This window comes from Spodoptera frugiperda, chromosome 15 (assembly GCF_023101765.2).
Source record: "Spodoptera frugiperda isolate SF20-4 chromosome 15, AGI-APGP_CSIRO_Sfru_2.0, whole genome shotgun sequence".
Lineage (NCBI taxonomy): Eukaryota > Metazoa > Arthropoda > Insecta > Lepidoptera > Noctuidae > Spodoptera > Spodoptera frugiperda.
In genome coordinates this window covers 852,677-876,538 of record NC_064226.1, presented here as the reverse complement: position 1 = coordinate 876,538, position 23,862 = coordinate 852,677, and the positions used below count along the sequence as shown (strand labels likewise).

General features: G+C 35.6%; 1 protein-coding gene across 3 annotated transcripts in view; it reads left to right on the top strand.

Moving 5' to 3' along the window:
* The first annotated feature begins 624 nt into the window (after nucleotides 1–624).
* LOC118271800 (uncharacterized) overlaps nucleotides 625–23,862 on the top strand; it is a 137,899-nt gene continuing 114,661 nt past the window's right edge. For 2 of the 3 annotated variants that reach the window (XR_004783325.2, XM_035588021.2), the window contains exon 1: nucleotides 625–831. The gene's annotated coding sequence lies outside the window, so the exon portion shown is untranslated. The remainder of the gene's footprint in view (nucleotides 832–23,862) is intronic. The other variant, XM_035588029.2, reaches the window with a different exon arrangement.

The window sequence follows — 23,862 nt, the reverse complement described above, 5'->3', positions numbered from 1 at the left end:
TCCATGCATTATTGTTTTCGAAGTTAAATTAAAAGTTGATTTGTTTATTATTGTATGAATGTGTGTGCATGTGTGTGATCTTTTTGAAATGATCTCTTTGGTTGGTTAAGGGTCTACGAAAAATTGGTACGAAATTTTCATTTAGGCTCTACGAAGCCTACTACATATGTCATGTATTTTGCTTATGATATTTGCCTTAAGCACATGTTATGTTGCGAGCTCCATAGCTAATATCCGAGCTCCAGTTTCCAATGATACTGCCGTAACAAACAAATACAACAAACAGCAATAGGTAAAATTCGCAAACTTACAAAATGAAATCGAAATGAAGAAGATCAATGACTTGTTGCGGTTACGTCTGTGTCATTAACCGAGACGGGATGCAAACTGTAAACTTTCAGGTACACTCCGCTTGGCGAATTAATATCAAACCTTAGGTGGGACGTTCACGTAATTCATAGAGATCCCGTTAATTAATCTTTCGCAAGAAGCCATTACTTTTTGCCAAAAGAAATTATTGTCCAACGCGGGGATCTGCGTGTAATTTAATCATATTTTTTGTAAGTCACTTCTATCGGTGTACGTTTTAATCTTTGCGCATCAAACCGCGACCGCTTTCCAGGCTGAGCGCGCGCCGGGCCGACATAACGGCGCGACTGCCGACGACGCGCGCACGTACCGCCCACCTGCGCACGCGACGCGAGTGAAACACGCGTGTGAACATATACTTACGATAAAAGTGACTGTGCCAGTGAATGCTCCTGCTTACCCAACTCTTTGAGGTTCTGATAGACCAGTGATTGGAAGGTGGTCACCTGCCATCATCTTTAGGTAAGTGAGTTCGATTTCGCGTGCTGTTTGTAATGATTCGGCCTCTTTGATGCTGCAGGAATTGTTCTGCGGAATGTTATTAAGTATTATTGACTTTCTAATTGTGTTTGAATATGTTGATTTAAACATTTTCTTAATTATTCACATCGAATTATTTACGCTGCTTCTTTTTTTGGTGTTTTCTATTTGTTTGTAAATTTTTTGTTTATTAGACAAAATTACACTAAATCTATGACAAAATAGATATTTGTTTATATTGATGTTCGTTGTACATAAATTGCCTTATCATATTATTTTTATAATGTTTAATTTGTTGATCGCAATGCGCATACGCATGAAGTTTGCGCATTAAGTATTCGGCATCTACCCGCATTTGGTACCGCAAGGTCGACTTTTAAATGGGTAAAAGTTGTTTTATACACAGTTTCAATTTTACAACATGTTTGGCAATACGTTTCTCATATCAGAAGAGATCTTATGATTCCTTTACTAACTGAAGATGCTGAAACACTAGATATCTCAGAAATACAAAATCACTTTCCAACACATATTTTTTTCTAATATCAAAATTCGACAATCTACTTAATTAAGGTAAAAAATACCTTTCCCAAGAATAACGCATTCGTTTTAACAAATCACAATTTGCATGAATTTTCTTTGATTTTCCTCACAAACAATTTTACACAGAAAAACCTCATTGGTAATTCTTTACGGGTACCTAATTATTTATTTTGTTATAGGTAATTCTTTATTTTGTTATAGGTAATTCTTTAAGGGTAATTCTGTCTATCCTCGTATGTTATTCGTTAAGGGTAATTCTTTATTTCCTCATAGGTAATTCTTAAAGGTTATTTTATTCTTTACACTAATTTTAACATCATTATATCGTTATTTACTTGTCACAGATGTAGTGTGTTACTTGTAGGTGTAGTTGCGGTGTAGGTGTGGAAATCTGTCAAACGCTAATATTTGTTGCACGGACTAGAGATCGAACCGCAACACTTGTGCACACACGGAATGTAGGCTAGTGTTTCACATGCGACGCCTAATTTATTAACTTCACACTCGTTCCTACTTCATATTGCTAGTTTTGATAATTCTAATACTGTTTGTTGGTTCCTTCCTGGGAAAAGAGGGAAATTTTAAAGTAAAGAGAATTTATCTGGTTAGTTTTATGTGATTTGGTATTACTCCTTATTCCTGAAACTTGTAATGACAGTTTGTCTTTTTCAAAAAAACATTTTATTGACAGTTAAAAGGCTGATAGATCCAAGCGACATTCTTTTTAATGTATTGAGTACTAGCTTTTGCCCGCGACTTCGTCCGCGTGGTTGGTGGTCAAAATTAAAACGCCGTTCCCCATTAAGTGTCTAAATACAAAGTTTCACTGTTACAACTTTAAAAATGACGAATTTCCATATGACCATTCATCCCCTATTTTTACCCACTCTCCCCTATATTTTGCAATAAAAAGTAGCTTATGTTCTTTCGTTTCCCATTAAGTGTCTAAATACAAAGTTTCACTGTTACAGCTTTAAAAATGACGAATTTCCATATGAACATTCATTACCCGTTCTCCTCTATTTTTTTGCAATAAAATGTAGCCTATGTTGTTCTTCGGGGTCTATTCTATCTCTGCACCAAATTTCATCAAAATGTTCGGTTTACTGGTTTAGAACACCGTAATATAAACAGAATCACGACTTACTTTCGCGTATTTAGTCTAACTACACTAAATGTAAATGATACACTATTCACAAAAATATTACCTTAATTACAGACCATCTTCGCCAACCACCGCGATGCGAAACAAAAGCCTGTAGTGTGTACATTATGACTGTGTTAATTACATTCAATACTCGTATTAAATTTACCGAAAACGTTATAAGCGTTAACCTTGATACGAGTTAAACATTTAACTTTGTAATTAACTTTTGTTATTAAAATATTTTCGGTGCGAACTCACGTGTAGCGTGCATTGACTATGTTGCTCTTTCCAAGTGAAAACGGTTTAGGAGTAAAGATACTGATATATACTAACATATTATTAAAGTTAGTAATTGACTTATAATATAACATATATTGTGAAAAGTGGGTGTAGGTACATTGTACAGTAGGATTACGTGTCATAATATACACCTCTGCCTATACCTTCGGGGATAAAAGGCGTGATGATGATTTGAGTTAGTAATTTCAAAAAGTAAATAAATAGATACTACATACCATAAAGCATATACGGTGCGAACTCACGTGTAGCGTGCATTGACGGTACTGCTCTTTCCAAGTGAAAACGGATTTGGAGTAAAGATACTGATACATATTAAGATATTATTCTAGTTAGAAATTGACTTACAACATTATATTGTGAAAAGTGGGTGTACATTGTAAAGTGGGTTTACGTGTCATAATGTGCACCTATTTCCCTTCTGGAATAAAAGGCGTGATGACTTTCAGAAAGTAAATAGTTACTACATACCATAAAGCATATACACTTTATCAACAAACCACATCGACGGTATGTTGGAAAATAGGGAGGTCATTTTCCAACATACCGTCCCATACTACAAACACGTTGCCAATTGTCCACACTTCAATATGCCGCTTTCTGAGCACTCATTTGTTTTGTGCACAATCTCTACTTTGTACTTGCTTCATGGTCCATACTTATTTCACCGACTTCATCATAATATTATGATAAAGTAAAAATAAGACAAACATATCGATCCATACACCACCACCCAAGGGTCAGACAGGTAGAAAATGCCAACGGCATTATGTCCAATGTCCACCCATGTACATGTGCATAAAGCTTTAAATAAATAAATAAATAAATAAGCTGATGTTTTTTGTTTTCACTAGACTGAAGATTGAGTCTTTTTATCATACCATTACACTACAATCCTTAGTCATTAAGAACTTAGCTATAGTAATGTCTTTTCTCTGTTTCCGTGAACATCATAAAGTAAATGAGGAACTAGAGTCTATCGCCACATCTTCATAGATATGTAACATAAATACATATGTCATAGGAAATACGCCATACAAAGACAGTAACAATTAACAAGTTACTATAGGTAATTACTCTGTAAGTCTGTTCGTGGAATTGTGGATAGACTATCTCTTCGGTATAGTGTTTGAAAACGTAGTTATTCGTTAGGTTCTGTTAACAATATTATTGGATAAAGTATCTAAAGAGTTATTTATTGGACTTTCCATTTTTCATATTGTTGAAACAGCAAAATGTAGAAATGCGTTTAATGTATAGTGAAAATTATTTATGTATTAGGTTTTTTTTTTCTATTGGCAAATTATCGATTTAATAACAATTTAAAAGGTTAAGTTTGTATACACTCAGTACCTATAATACAAGTTATTTTCAATAAAGTGTAAATATTACAAATTTCACATTTGCCTACGTATGTTATCGAAAAATATTGCACCTGATGATCATGACATTAATTATATCAGAAGTTATTCAAGACAGACGAACTCAACGTGAAACGTTACCCCTCTGCCTACCCCTTCGGGGATAAAAAAGGTGTGAGGTTACTGAAGAAGATCAACTTTACCATAGTGATCCAATAACCAATACCACGCTGACATTACCAATGGTACATCAGTTCAAAACTGGGTCTGTGTCGCTTTCCACGCTCCATATGATCTGAACCATTCGCAATTACATACAATTAGCAGATACCTACATACATACATGTGCTATGTCTACTTTACTTGATACCTTACTTAGTACATACTTAAGAACATTTCTTAATTAGAGAAAGCCAGGTAAATTGATCGTGGATTATCTAGCTGCTTGGATGGTGGGCTATCGAAGTTAAGTTACTATAATGCTATTACGATTCTATTACATTAGATTTGGTTAGGTTAATTCGTAACTTTGAATTGCATTAATCAATGCTTGATTGAATTAAATTTGAAATGTCATAAAATAGCAAAGGTTTTAAAATTTTATGAAGAAGAACGGATTGTCATTGTATTTTACGAAGGGTGAATCTATTCATGAATATCATTCGTGTTTTGAGAATAATGGAGATGGTACCTATTATATTATGAAGATATTCGTATCCATTATAAAAACTATCAAAACAATGTTATTAGTTAGATATTTTCACGATTTTAAGATGCAATAATCAAAGACAGAATCGAATTTGAATATCTATATATATATTAATACGTGATGCAAAAACTTTGGACCGCTTTTTACGAAAATTGCGCGGACGTAGGAGCATAAAATTTGGTACACTTATAGTTTATGTGTAGGAGAAGTACAGAACGCTAATATTTTTCATAAATAATGCTTATAAAGTACATTAAATCAATAAATAAAACAATACACACACATGCATCTGACCATATTTGACAAAACGTCAAAATCGATAGACATTGCGATGATATTTTCACGTCTCATATGAATAGAGTTTTATAAAAGAGTTTGTTTGAGTTTGAGTTAAATAAAAATTATTATCCTTGATCGTATGTTAAGTGGTGTTGTAAATTAAATCGTAGGTATATGGTCGAATTTCGACCACTAGGCGACCACTAGTATTTATAAACATTTCAAGCAGTAGGTAATTAACTACAGACTACATGTATCTAATATTTAAGTACGAGCACATAACATATTGTACCGACTTTAGAAATCAGGATATTGTATCCAAAATAACTTCCTAACACAATCGTAAACAATCCATTACTTAAATCCTGCAATACTAAAGTTTTACTTATTTTTATTTACCTATACTTTGCCTTTACCTTTTAATAACTGCTTATTACTTGAGTGGTTCTAAGTATGATAGGAGTAAGATAGATAGATAGATAGATAGATAGGAGTAGGAGTACTATAGGAGTCTCAGGTTCACACAGGACCACCAAATTGTCCACCAAGGTCTGACATTGAGAGTTTTCAGTCGAAATCAAATCGAGAAAATGTATATTGGCGTTCTAGGCAGTATTACATATCTTGTACGTCTGTAGTCTTCGTATAACACAAATACACACACAATGTTTTGGTACCGGTTACTTAGCTAAAGTTAGTTTTAAGTTACAAATGCCCATCTGGTCCCTAATCCATGGTAATGTGTAGGGCAAACTGTCCGGAAGTGTATGCTATGCGCTAAGTGGCCGGCTTACACTCAGACCTTACGGTTTCTTTAGCTATGTGTTAATGTATGTAGCTGTCGTTTAATGTTCTTCCAGGCCCTAGCTGTGTTTATTTGTGTTATTCAAATGTATCTATATGAGTTCAGCCGTTTTTGAGCCAATATTTTTATATTTCGAACTTTTTATAAGAGTATAAGTCTAAGGAGGTTTTAATACTCTGTGTTAAAAAAACAACTGTTGGGGTTTCCAAATTCGAAATTTTCGCTTTATCTTTCCAAGGAATAAAAAGGTTGATAGTTAGTTTCTAATACAAGTTAACAGCTACGAAATATCTTATCATTACGGCCTGCGGATACTGAGAACCAGATATTTTGTCGCAATTCTCAATATTTGTCGCAACCACTCGTTATGAGTCTACTGCCCATTTACACATACACATATAAACCTACATACTATATACTTACACAATATATAACTGGTAATCACATTTTATACATACCTTATCCTGTTATTAGAATTAACAATTAAGCAGACTAAACTTGGTGATATATTAGAGAAGGGCCAAATTAAAAGTACCTTTAACCGACGAGCATGCATGAAAAGACTGATGACTGTTGATCAAGCGAAAGAAGTATGTAAGAATCGTTGCACATGCATAGCATAGCATAATAGTAGACTTAAGCTTTAATTAGAGTGTCCATCATCAGCACCAATAACACGCCACTGAGTTCCATCTTCAGCTCTTGGCAAATAGTGACTGCAAGTCTACCATAGCCTACTTATCAGATCATTATTGTTACTAGAAAATAAATTTTCGATATGTCATTTACCCCCGTACTCACAGTCATTTAATGATTACTTCACCCAATCCTTAGCAATTGTTTTCGGTACAAAATAGTTACTGAGAAATGGTTAAAGTAATCATTAAATGTCTCTGAGTGCAGCAGTTGGAGTAAGAATACCACGGATTTATTACAATCAGCTTTAAGATATTAAATGCTTCATACATACATATCGTCACGCCTTTAATCCCCGAAGGGGTAGGCAGAGGTGCACATTATGGCACGTAATGCCACTGTGTACACCCACTTTTCACAATTTATGTTGTAAGCCCCATGCCGGGCACATTTCCAGACTCCGTGCTACTACTGAGAAATTTTTCGAAAAACCGAAAAAAGCCCAGTAATACTTCGCCCGACCCGGGAATCGAACCCGAGACCCCTTGCCCGGCAGTCGCACTTGCAACCACTCGGCCAACGAGGCAGTCTCAGTCAGTAAATGCTTCATTAAGGTGCCACACAGTGTTTCTTTAAACACTGTTTCACATACTCAGTACATATGTATTTATAATTGTATTTACCTCGATAGCAAGCCAACCGTCATCGAATATCGTTCATTGTGCGTTTCCAACATTCCAACGCATCTAGTGTTTGCTGGAAAATTGAGACTGCATCAAATTATGAGCACATTCTACAGTTTACTGGTTTAACACGAATAGTATGTGGTTCTTACTACTGTATAGTGATTTCTACTATTTCGTTGAAGATAGAAGGGGTTTTTAAGGGGCGAAAATCATCTAATGCCTTCTTCCGCCTCGGGCGAGGCGACAATGAGTGACAAATTATTTCTGACTGAAAAGTTTCTGCCAGCGGCTTCGCCCGCGTTCCTGTGGAATAAAAAGTCCTATGTATTATTCCAGACCACAATTTACCCATATTCCAAATTTCACCTCGATCCCATCAGCCGTATTGACGTGATTGAGTAAACTCACAAACTTTTGCGTTTATAATATTAATAAGATTACAATCACATGTTTACTGACGCCACAATCAATCTCAACAGCTGAGCTTCGTCAGTTCAATAGTAAGAGTAAGAGTAATAGTACGACAACAATGTAATCAACAATTATTATGTGCACAACACAATATTGTTTATTGATAATTGTCGTATCTGCAATTACCTACCGGATTGTTATTGCAGCGGCTACAGCGGCTACAGCGGCCGGTTCACAAAAACAAGATACATTGTCGCAATACTCAATATTTGTTGCAACTCGCTACTACGGTATGAAAGTGTGGAAATTATTGGACCACGCTATATGTTCCTAGTTCCTAGTTAGGCTGTGTTTACGAAATGACAGATCGATTGCTTGCTGACTGCTGATACATTGGCTCGACTCGCTAATGATTGACACACGAGCACCAATGTTCTAATAGTCTAATAGATGCCGCATGACTGCTATTTGGGTTAAGTTGGGGTTGGTTTCTTGTTGGAGGAATGATTGTGGTTTATTGAGTAAGGTTTTGAGGATATTATATGGAATGAAAAGTAGGGTTATGTGACTTCCTAATGGTGACGTTCTAGCCTTCTTTGTCCCTTAAAAATTATTAATAACCTGATTTGATGATGACCGGCAACGCACGCCTCTGGTGTTTCGAATGTCCATGGGTGGCGGCGATTGCTTACCATCAGGTGATCCGTCTGCTCGTTTACCGGCTTATACCATAAAAATAAAAAAAGACTACGTATTTCAATTACCAAAAGGCTCGATGTACACTCTCAAACTAAGATTTTAAATAAAACATCCAAAAGTTTATAAAACTAAAGATTTTTACTTCCACCACAACCACGTAATACTTACCTAATTCCCAAAACAAAAAAAAGGGTGCAAAGGGCTTTTATTGTCATGGGAAATGTCGTAACACGGCTTATCTTTTATTGAATTCTATTACATCAAGAACAATTCGGATTTGTGAGTGAAAAAAGCAATAAACTAGCTCTCATATCATACAGAATATGTAATGTAAACAATAGATTTTCGCGTGTTTCTTACGTCTAGTTTCTCGTGGAACAATGCTAGACATTGTAGTCCGCCATGTTGGAACAATATCTAGTAGGTTCGTACCTACTTCTCATACGGCTTGCACTCGTTTTTGTTAGACTCAGAGGTCATTTGATAGCTTAGGATTATTGGATTGTATTGATTTACTTTAATTAAACTTTTTTGACTGCACGGTTGGTGCGGTGGCTGGGCAACTGGCTGCCGCGCAACGGGTAGCGGGTTCGATTCCCGCACGGAGCAACTCTTTGTGTGATCCACAAATTGTTGTTTCGGGTCTGGGTGTCATGTGTATGTGAACTTGTATGTTTGTAAACGCACCTACGACACAGGAGAAAATCCTAGTGTGGGGCAACGTTTTTTTAAAAAAAAGAGTGAAACTGATTTATTAAATCCATGTTGTTAAGTTTTGAAACTTTCATAAATACGTAAGTCTAATTTTAACGTAGGGATAGTTTTTGCTAAATAATAATAATATTTTGTTTTGTATAAGGCGGTTAAAGAACTTACACCTGATGGTAAGCAATACCGCCGAAGCAATAACTCTCCCACACTTAAAATAGCCATAAATATTTTGTAATCTATATTAAATAATTGAACATGCAACAATTTCATCAAAATTAAATAAACCTATCATTGTTTTGTGTAACATTTACATCAGCATTCCTAATCTAATTTTGACCGTATCAACATCTAAAGCAAAATACCTCACAAACTCAAAATTAAATCAACCTCAATGTTTCCTCTCGTCGTCCGATGTGGGGCGACCACAGCAGTGACAGTTTTACAATAAAAAACCATCGTTTAAATGCCATTAAGTTTGAATTAAAATCTAATAGTATTTCTCACGCTGATCAAACTCCTCTCCGGTTAATAGTGAGTTGTTTTTTTATAAACTTTCCTTTTCAAATTTCTTCGGCATTGTAATAAACATTTCGTGTAACTGGGTCACTTGAAAATGTTTTGAATTATTTTAGTTTTTGCTTTATAATAAAGATTATCTTTAAAAGTAAAGATTATCTACTATAGTACGAGTATCTTCTTAATAGATTATTAGTTTTGGTAAAGGAGTAAAACACACACTGTGACATGTTCAGAAATTGTGTTGACAACTTCTTATTCAATAAGAGTCAAATTATTCAATCTGTCACCTGTTCCTCATACGACTCATGAATAAAAGTCCAAAGTATCAAACTCATTCATACGAAAATGACTCACGAAATTTCACCAAGAAGGAATTCACAGAAATATGACATAAGTAATATACTTTCTACGGACACACCTGTTTCTGCTAAGCATAAATACCTGCTCATCAAACTACCCTAAACTGCCAAATTACTTCAATCAATGTTCAACCATATCCCTTTATAATTAAGTTTGAAATTACTTCGCTGTATATTTTCAGTACAGGATAGCTTGAAATGCAGTACAGTTATTATTTAACCAGGTGTGTTGGTTGCATCATAGTGGCATAGTATGCCAGCAGGTATCGACAAAAACCGTCCGTTGGGTAACTCGAATAACGTTAGTTCTTGGTACGGCTGCCTGTATGTAGTGCAGTAATTACTGATTGCTGTGCATCGGTAGTGTAGTGCTAGGGATTATGGAAGCGAGAATATAATAAAAAAAAAAACATTTGAACATTCGAAAATGGAACCGCCTCGAAAAATCTTTGAATATGGAATCAAACATAGCTGATGTTGGAAATAAAATTCATTTTAAAGATGTTCTGTAGAATTTGGGATGTGAAAAATTAAAACAATTTTCGTATTTATGAGATTCTTAACAAATGTTTTAGTTTTTCTAACTAAAGGAAGGTAGATGACTTGGAAAAAGATCCTTGATGGACTTATGATACATGACTTCCCATAGCGATTTCCTGTCATCACAATCTTACCCATGAAAGGCCACTTGTGTTTTTACCTTAACCAGTGATATCGACACTTGGTTCTTTGGATATTTATGTTTATACCAGCCACGTGACTGGGTGTATATTACCATTTTTTTGATGACAGGAAGAAACCTTCAAATAGCGCCTAGGATTTTGCGAATAAAAGACTAGGGTTAAAAGACTAGGGATAAAAGACTAGGGATTTTTACCCTTACTACCCTTACTTACACCTTTTGCACCTGTAAGGGGTACCGGGTCCTCTAAGTAGACCTCCTCGGGAGCCCCCACGGTACGGGAGAGTCACCCTAATTGATCCTGGATGCGACATAACTTCTTACTATCTTTAAACACATGAAAACCTTAGATTTATTCCCCCACACAACACACGCGTACCGTATCACAATTTGATCAAAACACATTAATATTTCCGCACCGCCATATCTAATGTAAGGCTATGTTTATTAATTAGCCACGTACACTAAGTACATAGGAAATACTTAACTATGTAGTACAGTTATTAAAGAAACGAACAATTAAATTGCTCTGTGTATAATGTTCATTCATAATCGGTAATTAGGGAGTTTATATTTTGTTGTAAACAACATTTTGCTGGTTTATTGGTGGATGTTTTCTATCTGACTGCACGAGAACCTAGTTTCACTGACAGATAGACTGATGGACAATTCAGTTGTGACGCTTCAAAAGTACCATAAGGATTAATTGAATTTAATGCTTTGACTTTGACTAAATTAATGATAATTATAATCAACTTTTCTTGTATAATCAACAAATTAATTATATTATAGGCAGATAAATGATCATAATTTGAGTATTTAAGATACTCTAAGGGAAGTTATTACTTAAATCGACACATATCTTAAGTACTTCATGCTCGATTTCACCATACTAATGTAATTATACCTAACTTAATAATGAATAGTGTTGTTTTTATAAGTCTTGTACTAAGTGACAAGAGGAAATCATTAATTAAATTACATTGCATCGCAATCCTAGAGGTCTAGAGGTCTTAATATATCTTTGAATTTGACTGTCCAATTTAGAAAATCCATTAATTAATTATTATGATGATATCGGCTTACTCACGAAACTGTTTGACGAGGAACTCGGCTAGTTTCAACTTTTCAACTTTACTAGAGGCTCATATTCATGAGCAGCATTCCGCGACACACGACGCGGCAACTGTTGCGCTGCTACTGAAAGTTATAATTAAATTAAAGCTGATTAGAGTTAGCTTTCAGGCTGAGAATTCACCGGTGAGTGAAACTTAAGTCATAGGTATTATAAAAGGCCTTATTTCTTTGTTTACCTATTTATATACCACGCATCCCTTAAATAACTTTAAAGTCTTTTTAAGTGCACATAATATTCAAGTTTCTGCTATCTAGATACCACAAAAGACCGGATTTAACCTAAAGATTTGGCTTCACTAAATGTCAAACGAGTTATAATTTTATGAGAATTCCCAGTACGGCCGAGTCTGTGCGTATATTTGATATCTTGACGACTGTTGCACGAGATTTCCATCTCGCGTTGCAGCGGCTGCAGTCCCTGCACAATGCTGAGATGTTCTCAAATGACGACACAGTCCCACCATCTTGCTATCTGATGGAGAGCTTCCATCCATTAATCTCGGCCGCGATCAGCAATCAACCGAGCTATTACAAGTTATTATAAACTTGTGTTATAAATTGCGTGCTGGAAAAGCCGCAGATTGCGACGTCTTTATGCGCCCTGTTTTGTTTATTGAGAGCTGTTCTAATGAAATAGTTTCCTTTTGTGGATGATTTATGATGAAGGTGGAAATGTTAGCTTATTTCAAGAGTTTGTCTGTCTACATAGTTGTATGTCTGAGCAGCTTCCTGTGACTATTCGTTTTGGTTAAAATTGGTGAATTCTCACGAACACATTGCGTGTGCCCGCGCCGTTTAGCGGTCCTTTTAGACGGTGAGTTAAGTTTTAAGATACAGCGAACTAAATCAGAATCACGAACCTTAAACATACTAAATCATTATCTCGCATTTAGCGTACCAAATTGCAAGCAAAAGCTAGCTAAAGATGAGTCTGTCACAAAGCTATTACTCCACAACAAATGAGTTGTCAAATCGATCAACTAATAAAAAAATACGTTCAATCCGTCAATGAAGCACAAACAAAAGCTACATCTGATGACTTTAACCTTGTAACTATTAAGATAAACGTACTTATAAACGTTGTATCCAACGACATGCGATATTACACAATTCGACCTGCAGTTACTGAGTCAATCAGAGCTATGAAACAATTGACGAGCGGATTAGATGTATAAGTGTAATATGTTTAACAACCGTTTGCAACACATGTAGCTACAACAGTGTGAGTGATCACTGTGTTTGTGGGAATAATATTGCAACAATATTATTTAAGACAACTTGGTATTTATATTGTTTTTTTTGTTTGTCTGTTATCTTTAGGACATTTTTTGACTAATGAAAGAAGTAATTAGGAACTGAATATTGGAGTAGATAAATATCGATCTCACTATTGGAGGTTGGAAAGGCTTGTATCGAATAATTAGGAAAAAAATGATGGAGTTACATGCTGATAGAAGAATTTTACTATGTTTATATTGATCTATAAGGTTAAAGGAAATTGATTTACTTAATATAGAATTTTGCTTTCGTAAACCATTATAATATTTAAACGTAAATATAGATAATGGAAATAATATGCATATATGCATAGATATTTTAGACTATTGTCTAAATAAAAGAGAAACAGCATGTCTGCATCCATTTTAAAATACCAGAAATTTATGTTTATTTATATGTAAATAAATACCCATAATTTATGTATTATTGATTCTGCTTTAGATGTCGATATAAAAACTAAAAATACAAGAACTTTTTATTTTATACTGTTTTATGTGAATACGTATAACTTTCTCCTGTCAAACCCACAAATAGTTATCAAACAAGATTCGATTTCGTTGGCAACACAACACGTGTAGTTGTTGTCTGCGCGCGCGCCGGCGCTGCGCTAACTGCGGCTGCGCAGCGCGCTGTGACTGTAATACTGTCGCCAAACAACTAACTGTTTCAATTGAGACTTGTTCCGTAGCGGTAGCGAAGCTTTACGAGCTGAGAAATATGGAAGCTACCGTGCTACTTACTGCAGAATAAAACTGAATACTAATAATTATTATTTTACGCTATTTTTCATCAATCATCATCACCATGATCCAATGATAACCACAAGCTATTCCTTGGGAGTAGAAGATATCCCCACGTCTGGCTGGTGACTTAGGGATCACAATTAAATTTTAATTGTTTAAATAATTTCGATATACTGGTCCTAACGCTACAAAATCCTTAAAATCATCCACAAAAACAAATATAGGAGTTACCATACTATTCTATAACGATAAGCACAATCGCTTTGTACAGCTTACATCGCTTAATAACAAAACTTAATTGTCGCTAACTTATTAGTTCTACTTCGTGGCAATTACTAAGTAAATTATTCTCCAGTAAGCCACAAAAGAGATTGGTAGGAAATAATCTGACGATTGTTTGTTCCCGTAGCGGCGTTTGCGCAGTGGGTCGTCGGTAACTGACACAGTTGAAATGGACGATGGATGCCGTTATTGTACACTTGCGATTAGACGATCATGATGTACGGAACATTCATGTTCACTGATTCGATTCGGTTAGCGTTCATCTTAACTCTGATTGCTCCGTTAAGGACCATAAGCGTTGTGATTATGATGCTGTGCTAGTACTGCTGCGATTGGAGTTCGTGGAAGTCGGTTAGTGAGCGTTTGATGGTGGTGCTGGCTTAGATTTTATAGAGTCTGTTCTTCTTAAAGTTGAAAATAGGAATCCCACCAAAAACATTCTGTAAAATACTAGCCAAGTTTCGATGGAGCTAATGAAATTAGACAAACAAAGATAAACACGCAGCTTCATCGGAGCTTGGCTAATTTTTTCTTCGCACGCGTCACGACGAGGACACTGCCGTGGACCCAAATTATGAGTTAGATTGGTTAATTTGTGAAGATGTAATTAGATAATTATTGATCTAGTATCTCATGTTTTATTATTTTATTACAATTATACAAAGTTTAACTTAGCTCATAATATTATATTTACTAAAATTGTTCTATGCTTGTAAAATAACACAAATAGTCACGTTCGTATTAGACATAATAATCAATACATATCAATAGTAGCTTGAATAAAGACATTTTCATATGAAACCTAGTAATAACTTAAATAAACACTAGAATACTAATAACTATCTTTTGATGATTTCGCAATATCGTTATGGAATTGTACCACTAGGTTACCGATGTACGTGAATATTATACTATTTGTCGAATCAGCACAGTGTTGTATGGCCTTGCATCAGCTTGCTCAGGAATGCACACTGTTCATGGAAAAATACATACATATTTACTAATAAATATAACGATAATTTTATTTTCTTCTTATATCATAAGCCTGCTTGGCTTATGATACAAATACAAGCCAAGGTTCGTCGGCTTCAACTCGAAAAGCAGAAGTAGAAACGGGGTAATTTTAAGTTAGTAAGAGTCTGACACGCCTCGCCCAAGGCGGAAAAGTAATTGGATGATTTCCCCACTCGCTACTTTTATAAATAAATAAATACGAATGATTGTTTGTCGATATCTATGGAAACGATCGTAATTGTTTTCTCATTGAATCGTATCAATCAAGATTTTTTCATACAGATTCCTTTCCGTCCCATTCGCAAAAACAATACATAGGTATCTGTGATATTATATTACTATCCTATGTAGGATTAAGTTCAACAATCTATTCACAGCCAAAACTGTCCAAAACAATATGTAAATGCAAACAACACAGCTATTAGCAGAAGCGTGCCATCTGCGATCAGGTGCCATATTCGACGCGAGCGCCATCTACATTGCCGAGTTATGACGTAACTAGCGATCTAGCTTGCCTTACACATCAATAAAGTTAGATTTTGTAACCATTTCGTGAGAAATACATTTAGTTTAGATATCGTGATGTGTATAATGTCTTAAGTCGAGCAATTGTCTACCTACTGTGTAAGTACGTGCATGTTTAATGCGGTACATTGCTCAGTACATGTAGGTTATCTGTGCTTGTATTAAGATGATTTAGATTCGTTCGTGTGCCGGTAATTTTGCCGGCACCCGAAGGTTTTGTTGAGTTACGTTCGGCGGGTAAATGTAGCTACATAGAGGAGTATTTTGAGATCAAACTGCATTATTTCATTGATGCAATGTTTGTTTAGTGTATTAGATATAATTTTATGAGTAGAAAATAAAAAATAAACAATGTTTTTACTGAACGTTCACGTGAGTATTAAGAAGCAATGAAAGTAAAATAAAAAAAATCACTTAATAAGATAGTTATCGTAAATTGATCTCCAGAATCGGTGGACACGTGAGCGCGGGCGCAGAGTGCGGCCCACACACAGTCGCGTGCATTTTCTACAAAGTTTACTCTCGAAAATGGAATAATTTTGGTCTTGGAATCTGATTTTATATCTTGAATATTTGCACGCATACCCTGGGCATTCTACAATGTTTCAATCCAACCTGTTTTGTGGGCAAACTCCTTTCCTAGATCAAAGAAGTAAACGACACGATCTATCATCATTTCATCAATTACGTCTTCCCCTATATTTTAATTTCACTCCGGCAACAAAACACATAGACGCTATTATTTATCGTTTTATTGTAACAATAATTACATCCTTAATGCACCATGCAAATTGTGTGACTTTTATACAAAACCTGTTCACGATAGATTATGTAGTAATAGTCACATGTGCGTTTTTCTCAAGCGTCGACTGTGCGTAACAATACCCCCTGGTGGTGGTACCGTGGTACCGTGGTACCTAGCTTTCTACCGACGACAATGTGACGTAAGGGTGCGCCAATTAACGGTGTCATGCGCTTCAATGGAAGCTCTCACGGTGCTCCAGCATGTGATGCTCAGGTGCTGCTGATCAATCAGGCTTGGTTACTGCATCTAGTAACAAGATGTAACGGTTGATTTTCTTCAATTGTGGAACGTTTGGTAGATTATTTGTTTTGTATTTTTAGGGGAAATGTGGAGATCTCAAGGTTATGTAGATAGATGGTGTTGGTTTTCAGTACGAGAAAATTGTAATTGAATTGCTTGAACGATCTTTCTGCTTATCTTCACTCAGTTGACTGTAATGGCTTGTCAAGGTTGGTAAGTAAGGTTCAATTTGTAATTATCGTTGGATATCTTCTAGTAATCCAAAATATATCACCGATTAAAGAAGTGCGTCTTTTCCTCTACTACACGACTCAGAAGTTCCCAAACGCCAAGGATAAGTAGAAAATAGTCTTTCTCCAATTCTCGTACGTATTCTAATTCAATTACATGCTTTGCGGTAAATATGTGAATGATGTAATGTTAGCGAACTCCGAGTAAATAGACGTTTGTCGTGAAATTTCGATAGTATTGTAAACAGCGGGCCTTAAGTGGTGGGTTATATAATATATGTTTACATAGTGGGTACGTGTGGGTAATCAATTGTTGAATTAGCCTGTACGTGGCATTCTCACGCCAGTCACTTTCCTTGTACATTTGCTTATGTTACGCGCTGTTCATACATTCATATGTCTTATGTATTTCCCGCTAAAGGTCGCTCGGGGTGTTGGTCAATTGTTTAACTTATGAATACTCGATGTTCCTCTTAGATTAGTAATGGTTTACTTATGTCATTCAGTCTTTCTTTTTCATAACATGTTTTGTTCGGTAAATCTGTTATTCTTTCCTGTATAGTCTCCATCTAGGCTAGATATTAGATATAATAATTAAAAACATAATAAACAGTTCTATGAATATGCCATAAGTATTTCTTTAGTTGACTCATAAACAAATCACCAGTGAGTACAATACTGTATCAAGTAATTACGGCGGGTCTCGTCGGCTGCGCGGCCGCCGGTGGTCGGTGGGTGCTTGTTGACCGGCGCGGCGCATGCGCGCCACACCGTGCGCCCGCGCACTTGCGTAAGATGCACGCAGTACAAGGTATAAGCGAATAAAAGACAGTTATGGTTAAGAAATTATAAACAAAGTTGTAATGTTTGTTAAGAGCTGCGTAGTTCAACTAAAAATCGTCCTTAAATTCGCTACAAGAGCATTGAGCAGGAGCTATAATATCAGTAGTTAGATTGAGTTTAAAAGAATTTTGTCAGAACTATAAACAATGCTCCACAACTTAAGACGAACTGCGTGCAAAGATCACATCATTAGATGTTCTTGTTCTTAAACTACATTTTTGTTACTTCTGTAACCGCGTCCTCCTGTGCCCTGAACCACGCACCCGCCGAATTCTCCCACGGCAGTCGAGAAATGGTGGAGCCTCACCTTGGGCCGGCAACAATTGCCACAATTAACCAATTGTGTTGCAACCTGTGCCATAGTCTGCAGTTCCATTGCTCGCCACCCAAGGATCCAGATTATTGCAGGGTTGGTATGTCTTCAAATATAACAATGGTTAATAGACACAGTAACTAAGTGGTATACTTACAAAGCATGTTTATTAAAATTATAGACTGAATGCCAGATGTGGGAATTTTGTAGTACTCGTATATGGTAATAGGCTCACCCTCTATTACATTAAGACAAATGGGGAAAAGTGCATGTTCATTGTATAGTTTTTTTTTTAAGTTGGATAATCATCCAATTGCTTCTCTCGCCTTGGGCGAGGCAAGATGGAGTGTCAGACTTTTACTGACTAAAAATCACCCCGTTCCTACTCCTGCTTTTCAAGCCGGAGCCCCGGAAAACCTGCTAGGTAGTCTGCAGCCCTGGTATAATGTACAGTGGTATTACGTGCTGTAATGTGCACCTCTACCTACCCTTCCGGGGATAAAAGGCATGACGTTACGTTACTAAAACGGCAACAGTCAAGCAATAAATTTCCACTTTTAAGTTGCTTGCTTAGTTTTTGTTCACCGAAAGTGTACATTTCGGTTGAAATTAGAGGTTCGTAGCAGCAGGCTGCTAATGATAGGCATACTGCTTCACGTTTTCATGACTCATTATTTTTTGTTTCAACATTCTCGAGATGAGCTTATGGGATTCGTACTGAGGTCACAGACCCCAAGTACTTACCAATTTTACTAAAATCGTTTTTGGTGAATATTGTTTACCAATATAGGTCTGTTAAGACGACCCGGTGCCTCCTATCCTGCTGATGATGACCACCAAAGTGGTTTGAATCAGGTAGAAATCCTCAAACTCCCAATTCTTTTTCTCCAAAAAGGTTTTTAAATACTTTCGTATTTCCCCGAAAACAGTTCTAGTAGACACTAGCATATCAAGTTACTCAATATCACAAATCGATCTTCATCTTTATTAATTAGTATTACAGTCGAAAATCAATTAAATAAATTGGTATAAGTTGAAGTGCGTCTGCACCTACTACACTTACACGCGTCACGCCCTCAGGCTACGGGGTGATTCGATAGAAAAGAAAGTAGTAAATATACGATTATGTAAGTAACAGTTTTATAATATTAGGCGTCGAATTCACAGGTGGGCTGTTGGTAGAAAGTGGTCACTTCATTAGAGGTTGGCTATGTACTTATGTATGTACCTTTTATTATAGTTCCGTGTAGAAAAGGCAGTTAAGTTTCGACTCCTTTGCATAAAGGTTGTATAAAAATAAATGCTACAAAATGATGAAGTCGGCAACCCTACTAATAAGGATCGGTCTACACGTGCAACATATTAAAAACCTGTAATTACATAAAGTATTGTTTGCATGTCAGTACATGCTACATACAAACCACTGTGTAGTGTCTAGTGTACACTCCACACACTCACGCTAAGGTTACGGCCTCAAATGTACATATAATATCTATATAATGACTTATGGGAGATCTGCTCGTAATATGTAATTATACATAATTATACACCTTACGTCACTCATATTACGGCTTATTTCACTTAATTACTGATTGTTTTTTATGTACTTTTCGCTTAATTGAACTGAGTATAGTGTTAGGTAATATTTGTTTAAAAGAAAGTCTTTATATTCTTAATAGTGTGTGACAATAGACGATGATTAATGTGACTGGAGTATGTGAGTGCTTTTTTCGATTCTATGAGATTCGCTTTACGTAATAATGTACTTGAATACATTCGAAACTTTGTGAACAGTATTTCATAACGAAATATAGGAAGATTACTAAACTTTAGAACAGAGATTTCCTGCATAGAACTATCTATGTTAATACCATTCATTCAGGAACAGCAACCCAAACATAGTAAATATAATCCGTGGCTGATAACGCATGATTCAGTCGTAAAGAATGGAGTGGTTTCTTAGTTCCTGTATCCCAATAATTACATAAGTTTATGTGTTTGGCTGGGCGGGGTTATCATTGGACTGCGTGGCCCGCCATTACACGTAGAAGTAACGCCCGCTGCCGGTGAGGCCACGTTCCCCCTTATCGCCGCATATCGCATAAATATCGGAAGGACACGGCGGCCAATTACACATATCTATGTGTTTTAGGGTTGCCAGGTTAGATCTGTATTGGTGTTAGAAGCTGTAGGCTGTATTTAAGGATGTTATTTGGACTTTTTTAGAGTAGATTTGTCTTTAGTCCATAAATATCGATGAAATCAATAGCGTGTGAGATAGTTTTCCATAATTGTAATTGTAACGATCTGTTGATTGCCAGACTTGGCAAAAGCCTTAATCAAGTCCTAGTATTAGTCGACATGGACTTCTTCAAAGTGTTTTTTAAAAACTGGGAAAGAAAATCTTTCTTATGACAAATTCAAATCTATTTGGAATATTTTTTCATGTAGGAGATATGCAATTTACTTTAGTTTAATTAGATTAGACTATTGATATAATAATAATTTACTCACATTAAAAATAAAATGTCAACTTTCAACCGCACAGTTTCCATGGCAACCATAGTATTTGGGCACGCACGGCTGCGCCCACGCAGGCGTCCGTCTTCTCACCTAGATCACACGATACAGCCATACAGCCAGATATCTGACTTACTCTGTGTTATCTAATGGTCGGTCTCACTCCTATGATTTCTAACGTTTTATTGTAGCTCCCATATTTATAGGAAATATCAAATTTATTCTATGTATTGTAGGCTGTAGGATATAGAAACTGATTAGTGCTGAAAGTTAGGGCTTAGCTTAATACCCTAAGTTCAGTTTCTCCATCAAAAATTTTGCTTAACGTATGGGGCTACTTTTTGAAACCACACAAGAATTTTCTTCTGTATCGTGACCCGAAGCAACAATTTTTGGGTAACATAAAAAGTTGCATTGTGCGGGTATCTAGTTCGCTACTCTTTGCACGGCAGCCAGTTGCCCCAGCCACCGCACTAACCATACAGTCGCACTATACAAAGCATATGTTACAAATTATGTCCACTCTGATCACCTCCTCACGTAGTATTTTGATTCTTAATTAATGCTAATCTAAATCACAAACGCTTATAGGAAAAGCCTAAAGAATCTAGACACACGGCAGTGTGTCCGCCAAGTTCGAGCAAAAAACCGACACACCGGCCGTGGGTTATATTACACGAACCATTTCGGGCCAAGTTCGACCCACCTATAACTCAAAATCTATTTTATCTACGCATATGAAATTTCTAGTATCTGTCGAGATCTACTTACTTATCTAAAATACAAAATTTCATTGAATGTACCTATTGTAGGTCTTGAGATATCGACGTCAGAAAATCACTATTTTTACTATACACTCACTGACTGACTCACTCATCAAAAACCTAGACCACTTCCAATGGTCGTATTGACTTGAAATTTGGCATGGAGGTAGGTCTTTAGGTCAAGGTAAAGGAAAAAATCTGAAAATGGCCAAGTGTGAGTCGGTTTTAAAAATAATGAAGGTGTAAATTCATACCCCTAAGGAACTAAAACAAAAAAAATATCTATATCTTCCAATGGTCGTACCGACCTAAAATTCGTTACGAAGGTTTGTATTTAGTCAAAGTAAAGTAAAATAAGAAAAAAAGAAAATAAACCTTACAAAAATAAATGAAATCCCACCCAAAACATAAATGTGAAAGGCTGCCAAGTTCGATAATATTGGAATGCTTCGCCTATAAAAGAAGTGAGATCTAAATAAATACCAAGTTCCATACACAGACTTCAGTTAAAAATGATATAACTTGGCAAGTTTTAATAGAAAATTATATACTTGACTCATTGCGTTTAGTAGGTTTATAACAAAGTGTGTGAAAACTTGCCAACTTGTTATATCATTTTTAACTGAGTCTGTGTATGGAACTTGGTATTTATTTAGATCTCACTTCTTTTATAGGCGAAGCATTCCAATATTATCGAACTTGGCAGCCTTTCACATTTATGTTTTGGGTGGGATCCAATAGACTAAAGTTCCATAACATTTTAACAGCTAAACTAAGCTCATAATGTTAAACGCAGTTTAAGTACATAATACTGTATTAACGTAAGACGATATAATAAATGCATTTTACTTGGCCCACCCACTTATAAGCACTAATGACAGCTTTTCGATAACCATGTATAATAATATAATAGTATTTTAGTACGTCTGTCCATTACTAGACGCATTACTTTATCATTTGTCGTCGCCTGTCGTTAAAGATCATTGCAATATGCTTTCTATAGCAAATGGCCTGTTTATTACTTGTAAATGAACAATTTAAATCTCTACATATCGTTTGTAAGGCTTTCTAATATGTATGAGAATCGTGGATATATTGGAAAATGTTGATATGTCATAGAAAATGTTGGTAATCATGTTCTTTTTAAGATGATTGACTATAATTATACAGGGTATTTGATAATGGCTAATCTATACGTAATTAATATATAAAGCTAAAGAGTTTGTTTGTTTGTTTGAACGCTGTAACCTCCATATGTCGAGGATCACTATAAAAACATCACGCTACGATCAATAGGAACCGACCAAAGCGGGTAAAACCTTGTGGGAGTAGCTAGTTGTTTAATAAAACGTCTCAAAACTGATCATAAAGTTTTAAATCTTAGTTTTTATGTAGTTAAAAGAGTTCGTATATTAGTCTTTATGTATATCACTACCTATAATGTGTATGATTTCGCACGTATTCCAGTTATTGTTACTAATAGACTATAAATTATGACTATCTAATCATGTATCTACCTAACTTCAATGTGTTACTTAGCCCTATGTAGTAAAAAAACTGCGTTATGCGTTATTTTTTACCTTATAAACCCATAAAAAATCAACACACACGTTTATCGATATCCGTATTACGCACAGAAAAATATTTTCTCACGTTATAATAAAACACATATCAAGTACTAAGGTATTTCCTATTTCCTTCCTTGCTTACAATAATAATATAAAGACCAGTACACACATTCACCCTACACACCCACGGCCGCAATCAAATCGGAGTTTAATAAATAATTTCTATAATAAATTACGAACTTTCTCCAAATGAAACTAATTGCTTTACAAAGTATCCTACGGTTACGTAACTCGGTTTAGTTAAACTAAGTATCGGTATCGGTTTAATCTGACCGTCGTTTAATGTGCTTACTATATTGTAATTAGATTTGAAGACAGTAGAGATATTTATAGTCGTATTAAGAATGTTATTCAATTAAATGATATTTTGACTTTAAATACTGCCTCGTTGGCCGAGTGGTTGCAAGTGCGACTGTTGGGCAAGGGTTCAGGTTCGGTTCCTGGTTTTTCAAAAGTATTACTGTCAGTATGTAAATGTGCACGGTAGTCTGGAAATAGGCTCACCCGGTATGACAATAATGAAATGTAGGTGTACATTCTACAATGGCATCACGTACCAAAATGCGCACCTCTGCCTATCCCGTCGGAGATTAAAGGCGTGACGATATAAAAAAACTACCTCAAAAATACTAAGATATACATTCTATGTATTTGTGTAGTAATTAATACGTAGTTAGTCAACCTACGTTTTTAATGCAAATTGATTCGTGTAAGGTTAAAAATGTTTTTATAAATGGATATAAAATATAGACTGGTGTGATATGGTATAATAAATAGACTGAATTAACCTTAACTTTTTAAAATCTTAGACAAAATATCAGATATCGCAAATATTGACATAATTTAT